This window comes from Pomacea canaliculata, linkage group LG1 (genome assembly GCF_003073045.1).
Source record: "Pomacea canaliculata isolate SZHN2017 linkage group LG1, ASM307304v1, whole genome shotgun sequence".
Classification (NCBI taxonomy): domain Eukaryota; kingdom Metazoa; phylum Mollusca; class Gastropoda; order Architaenioglossa; family Ampullariidae; genus Pomacea; species Pomacea canaliculata.
Window position 1 is genome coordinate 6,255,775 of NC_037590.1, and position 7,293 is coordinate 6,263,067.

A 7,293-nucleotide genomic window follows, 5' to 3' on the forward strand; every position below is an offset into this window, starting at 1 on the left:
ACAATTTATTTTAATGACCGGTTAAAGTTCAGTGCAAGATACTGTTACCCCAAAGCTGAGTGAATACCCCTTTCGTTCTCGAGATACACGCGCCTACAAACATTACTATCAAAAGCAAGAGGTCAGACTCCAGATCGAGGTCACCTTTGGTCACAGATTTGTCCTAATTAACATAATTATGGTCCCAGCTCTTTCATAGGAGGCCCTGTGGCGCAAGGGTTAGCACCTGTTGGCTGTCCTGGGTTCAGTTTTCGTCTCGGGCACGCTGTTTTTTCTCTGCATGTGGCATCTGTTTTCAGGGCTGGATGTCTTTCCGTGAAATATAGTCTTAGTTGCTGGCTCGGCATTAAACACCAATCCCTCCCCTCTCCCAGATCTTTCATTGGCTTGACGATGGAAGCGTATTCATGTACACTCCCGAGGCCTCTGTTGTTGACCTCTTTGGATGATGATCTTTGTAGTTGTGTATTTTGAAAATGAGATAGGGTACATGGGTTGGGTTCACCGACATTTCGGGAGATAGTATCTTGCACTAACCTAGTCATTATTTTTGCTTGCGTTGTTCTCTGCATCGTATTCTTCCCGCTGACCTCCACCTGGATGGATCTTCCTGCTTTCCTTTTAAGAGGAAGTGGCTCTTGCCACATTGTGTGCTATTGTCTTACATCACCGCTTCTTCCTTGTTTCTCCATTTGACAGTTATTTTCTCTTCCAGTGCACCGACTTTGTCTTTTTGACAAAGAAGCACTCTATCCAAGTAAATGTTTATAACTGTAATTAAGAGCTTTGTGTTGCTGGAGAAAGGCTCTATAAAATGCGCTTATTATTAGTAGTAATATATGGCATTGGTGAAGCACCACATGTAAATAAAAAAAAATAAAATTGCTTGAGACCCAAAGACAATTCTTTCCATTTACGCTCAGTTGATTACAAAATTGTATTTAACTTTAAGCTTCGACAGGTCTCGCCGGAATATAAAGAGTCTAGGTCACATTCAGGAGTGCTGCAAGCTAAATAATGTCTCCTCCCAGCAAGATTAGATGACCTAGGGAATCAAGGCAGCAGTACCCCCCTAGTCGTCTCGGTGAAAAAAAGTGCGCGCGTGGAGGGTGAGGGGTGAAGGGGTCGGTAGGGAGAACAGACAAAAGGTTTGTCTACGCCATGTACGTGTCAGTGTGATCAGTGTTGAACTTAGCCCATCCATCAAGCAGGTGTGTGAGGTAGCGACCCTCGATAGAGACAGGTAGTAGAAGTAGAACATTTTCTGTACTTGCCTGCCTGATCAGCGCTACACCCGTTTAAACCTCTTTCTGCGGTCTACGTGCATACGGGGCCTGCTCACCCCCCAAAAAAACTTGTTTAAAAAAAATAAAGAGAACATGAACTAGGGCCGGTGTAGAAATAAAATTAAAAAAGAAGTAAGGCAAAATGAAAAATAAGGTAGAAGTGCATGTAGGTCAACGTCTAAGGAAGCTCATGTGACTCAACATAAAAACTCCACTGGTTTCACTCCAGTGAAGAAGAAGAAAAAGAAGAAGGAAAAAAAACCAACAAGTACAGATGGTTGTGTGTGTGTGCCGTTAATTGGGGACCAAGAAGGGTGTTGGTCAGTTTTATATTTGGGTTTAGGGGTGAGGGTTGGGTTAGTTTTAAGGGTAAGTATTTAAAGGAGAGGGACATGCCGACCTTTAGCTGGGAATTTGTAGTGTGTGTGCATGTGCGTGTCTTTGGGCCGAGAGAGTGAGAAAGAGTTAGCGAGAATAGATCAAGGCGAGAAAAAAAGGGGTGGGAGTGCACCCGCGAAATAGAAAATCGGAAGGGAGAGAGTGGGGTGGGACTCGGTATAAAACAACCTAGGTCATGATAATGAAAAAAAAAAAAGGTGAAGAAAATGAAATGACGCTCTACAGCCCAGCACAGAGGGTGGTAACCCACTGCATGGTTCAACATAAAATAGCACGAAATTGTTTGCTTTTTAGGCGGTCCGGGTAAGCCTGGAACCTGTCATCCTCGCAACCTTAGTGTACACCTCACACATCAACCAACTGACAACTTTCACCCCCCACAGACTCGAATTTCACCAGGCGACAAGAACACAGCTATCGTGCGTTGCTCAACTGCCAACACGTGTAAAACGCACCCGGAATAAATAATATAATGTTGAACTTTTCTTTCCCCGAAAGACTGGCCGTTGTTCTGTCAACAGATCCCATTTTCCTAAATTGTCAGGATATATGGGGAAAAGGGTGTCCCAGGATGGTTGTTTTATTTGATTGGGGAGTCCTATACTATCATGAGAAAAAAGCGTGTTTCGAAAGCAACTGAGAGATGCTCCCTGGGCGAAGAGAGACGAGGCGCTGCTAACGGGAACTTCACTTCAAAGAACTCTCAATGCGTGGAACCAAATAGGACTTAAAGGACACTACACGTTATTCGTCCTGACAGCTAGCCTGATAAAAGATCATGGACAATGAAGTGCTTCACTTAGCAGTAATTTCTGTCTATGGAGAAAAGGTTACCCGAAAAAAAAATTCCTTGAAAGACGGTATATGTCCTGTGAACAGGTATCGCCCACAGTGTCTCGAAATGACATCCGATCCCACGAGCATTATTATTTCTTATCAAGCTAGAATAGACTACAAGCTCTCAACTCTATGCTTTGGATTCTTTGAAGGCTCCTTCCCCACTACTTTACTGGAATCTTGTCTGTCCACACAGACCACATTCCTGCCCCAAACCTTCGCTCCTCATCAGACTCTTGCATTCTGTCCTCCCTCCCACAAAGAAAAAAACATATGGACAACGGACGTCCTCCCTCTGTGCTGCTAAGCAGTGGAACTCTCTTCCACATCACATTTGCCACTCGGACTCCAAGGCTATATTGAAACACTTTCTGAAAACATATCTGTTCACAAAGTACTATCCTTGAATTACTAGTAACCCCCTGGCAATACTGTCTGTCATGCTAACCATCATATAACGACTCCATCTTACACTCACTGTTTATAGTATCTACATCCCTTGATACCTTCCTCCATTGCTTTATGTTCTACACTTGTACATCATCTTTATGTTGTTCGGTGTGTCTAATTACGTACCTCACTGTCCACTGGCTGTTATTTTTCATTTATCATTAGTGGTCTGCGTAGAGAGTGCGATTTATCTTGGTCGTGATGCTGCGCATTAAGTTATTATTATTATTATCTCCGTAGTAGCAAACTGCACCATCGGGTGCCTCTGTCAACAGGCTGATGGGGAGGTAACAGATGCCTCTTACTTCAGAGGTAAGAGGGATGTTGTTTGCGTTGTATATGAGGTCTTGCAAATGTCTAAAATAGTCGGCCGACTTTACTGTTTTGTTTAAACAGTAGACTTGTCATTTGAGACTTATAACTTGAGTCTCATTTCCAATATCTCTCGTGCACACAAGCCAATGGCGATTTTTCTTTTTAAACGTAGGATTAACTTACAAGTTCGAGGGTTAGGAACGGGAAGAGAGATTCACACATACAGAGGGAGTTGGGGTGAAGAGACAGAGGGAGGGAGACTATTATATCAACTCTTTATTTTTTTCTGACCCTTCTCGTTATGGTACTTTTTTTTTAATGTGACATTAAGAAAGGCGAGATTGGTGTTAGTTTACACAGGTTTGGCTAAATCAGTCGACTTTAAATCCAGCGACGCATGCAGTGAACCGGCAAGTCCTACACTGACAAAAACACATCACTAAAGGGTACACATCGTCGCGCGTCCCTGAGCACAACACTGAGAACATTACATCTAAAAACATGGCTGAAAACATTCAGAGCATCCTCAGGCTGTTTATTGATGTAACTTTCCACGACTCCCCAGGCACATTCCGAACTATAGTTTGTGTACCGATTCATAAGTCTCTCTCGCTCGCGGACTCGCACGTGCCTCTAGTAAACAGAGGATTTGAATTTATAATTTCAAAGCAGTCGATCGCTACCACTGGAACATCTGCTACAATGCTTTAAGTCGATTAACTACATGAACATACAATTTTGAGTATTCATCAATAGGGATTAGTTTTGTAAAAGTTGGCCCTTATCATTAAAACCACTATTGCCTGTAGGATACATCTTCGGTTTATGATAGTGTCACATTCATGTACTTTGAACTTTACACTGACGGATCTTAATGTTTCATGTCAATGATTGAGCAGATCCTACGAATACTTCCTTTACACAGGCCTCGGTCATTGTTTACCTGATACCGATCCTTTACAAAAATATACCTACGCACTTTTTTTGTTTGTATACAGCTCAGGCTATATATCCTTTTCTCAATCCTGAGATAGCATATTCAGCAGTCAAACAGCAAACTAATTTTTCTTGGAATTTCAAAACACAGTGCAGAAAAATAAACAACAGCAGCAGCACCACCACCACTACCACCACCACCAACAACAACAAAGTTACAGAAGGGTCATATATCTGTATAAAATGACCTCAGACATGCACTTTTAAACACGCTAAGACACTGAAATGTCAGACTGAAGACTGCTGCATGTCAAACACCAGGCTCAGGTTATTATTAAAATGTGAAGTACCCCTTCACCCGACTTCGAGCGCAAATGCGATTCCCGATGACGTAAGGGTTATTTTTTCACCTGTACTTCGTGCACCTTCTGACGCTGGCAGAAGACAACTTTCGAACGCTACCGTTTACTTACACAAACTGCCGTCTTCCTCCCCACCCCACCTACCCTTGCTCTTTAGTTAAAATCGAGGTCGCGTACAAAGGGACTGAGGATAGGGTGCGCCTGCGACAGCAACAGCAAACGTGGCAGAAATCCCCAAGTCCTCCATCAGATGCACGATGTCAAACCACAGGAGCCGTGCTGTGTCTGAAGGGCTCGCCGATCGGCTGGTGCAAATAATCATGTCAATCAATCACTCTTGAATTGTGGGATTTATTTTAGTGAATGAGAGAAAGAGAGAGGGGAGGAGGGGAGGAGGAGGAGGAGGAGGAGGAAAGAGTGTTTAGCGCCGTCTTTATAAATACCAGGGTGATTGTTCTATTTAAATTTTCAGCACGGGTCATCTGTATGCATATTGATAAATCAAAACCTGTGTAAATGTATGTGCGCGAGAGAGATTGAGAGAGAGAGAAAGAATAAAAAGAGAAATGAGTAAGAAAACGCTGTTACTAGCCTCTCTGAGAATTTTTCAGGCATGTGGTAAGAGTGGGGAAAAAAAACCAATAGAAAAAAAGCGAAGGATGGTGTATATACTGTGAATGTTTAAAAAAAAGCCCAGACATATGGATGAGTTAAAAATAGTAATGGCTGAACACGTTAGACCACACGAGGCAAACGCCAAGATCACTATATATCGATATATGCTGTTGCAGTACAGACTGATCCAGACAAGGATGCAGGTTGGTTGATGCCGTCTCCAACAGAAATACATAAAAAATACGAATACCTCCATGGAAGCTAACACTCCAATTGGATGTTAAATACATCTTAATTGTATAATATTCGTGATACATATTATGCTCTCAATTTTGCCTGAGTAGTACACAGTCTTCTCTTCCCTCCTTCTCAACGTACAGTCCTTCGCTCTCGCATTGTTTTCACAGCTGGATTTAGAAGTTTACAGCTGCTTGATGACATCAACCTCTTAGTACCGACAAAAACCAATATTTATCGCCAAAATCCTCACGATCATTACAGCCCATCCTTTTAAGATAAAACGTGTTTCAAAGGGTATTGTTAATGGAACCGAATGCCAGTTGTACGTGCAGTCAAGCTTTTTATTCCCGATTCGTCCCGTCTCAATTCCCTGACTTTTTTTTTTGTTTTTGTTTTTTTTTTTTGACTGGAAATATCGAACAAACGTACAGACAGGTTAATTCTCTCTGCCAGCATTTTTCCATGGAATTTTACCAGACATTGCAAAAGACTAGCCGAATGGTTCCACGTCACGATTCTTTTAATGAAGCTAATGTAACAGGATAAAGCTTAGTGCAAGATACCAGCCCCCAAAATCAGAGTGAATAGCTAGCTCCCTTCCACTCTGGAGATATTCGCCTACATGTACATGCATCGCCATGCACAAAATGTCAGCAACACCGACGTCAGCATTGTACACGGATACGTTGACGTTGTCAAAGCTACAGCCAATGAGAAAGCTGGGATCGCGTTCTTTAGGTCACGTGAGGGCAAAAACAATTTTTTCTGTGTATTTTTTCCCCGTGTATTTCGAGAACAAAGTGGGTATTCGCCCGGATTTTAGTATCTCCCACCGGTCTTTTCCCAGGCGTTACAAAACAAACAAACAAAGCATCCCACTAGGTCTTTAATTTGTTTATTCTCGATTCCCAAACTTATCCTCCTTCTTACCTAAGGACTCGTACTTGGCATCATGAGATATTTAGAGAACGTTTGTTGTGAAACAAAATCATTTCAACAAAACAGTATTTCAAGGCTTTTCTTCTAACAAGGACACAGCAAAGTACTCGACAAAGGAAGCTACAATCTGAGACTAATGAGCGCTACATTTTTTGTTTTTGGACTGAAATCGCTGGCAGCTCGTTATCTCCGATTTTATTGTCAGCTGGGTCAAGGACGGTTTTGAGCGCTCAGCCAATGACTGGAGACAGTACCTCCCTCTTACCCCAGCAGACACGGAAGTGGGGTAGAAAGAGAGAAAGGAAAAAAAAAAACAAAACTGCTCGACAAAGCAGTTAAATCTCTTTTCAAGTCGAATTACAAGCCTCCTGTCTGTTTTACTCAGCATCAAAGGCTGTCCATTAAACGACAAACGGCTAACATTTTTCAGCCTGTTTCCGGGATATTCCTCGTTGTTGTCTACCATCACCATTCTCCCCGCGATTAGGTGCTCCTAATGCACGTGCGTGTAGAGTTCATTTCCCTAAATTACGAGTATTTCGACGGCGGATCTTCTAGCAAAGATGTTAGTACACGTCCTTCTTTCAGAAGTTGTATGCTTTACAAAATGGCTACGTCAGTCCCCTTTGTGATCTTTATGGAAGTTCTAAAAAAAAAAAAAAAATAGGTATCGGCTTAGAACCTGCCTTCTTAAAATCAGACACGAGACGCTTTTATAAATCTGTTTCATACAAAGAACAGATAAATTCTGTAAATACATTTTTACAGCTTTAACTGCTTTGGAATGGGACCATGAAAGAAGTCTCTAGGTTTTTGATAAAGGTTTACAATGTGATCAATCAAATGACACTGGTTCATGCCATGGACGTCTTCCAATTTATCTCCTAGCAAGCTTTATAAAGGTAGCTGCAAGT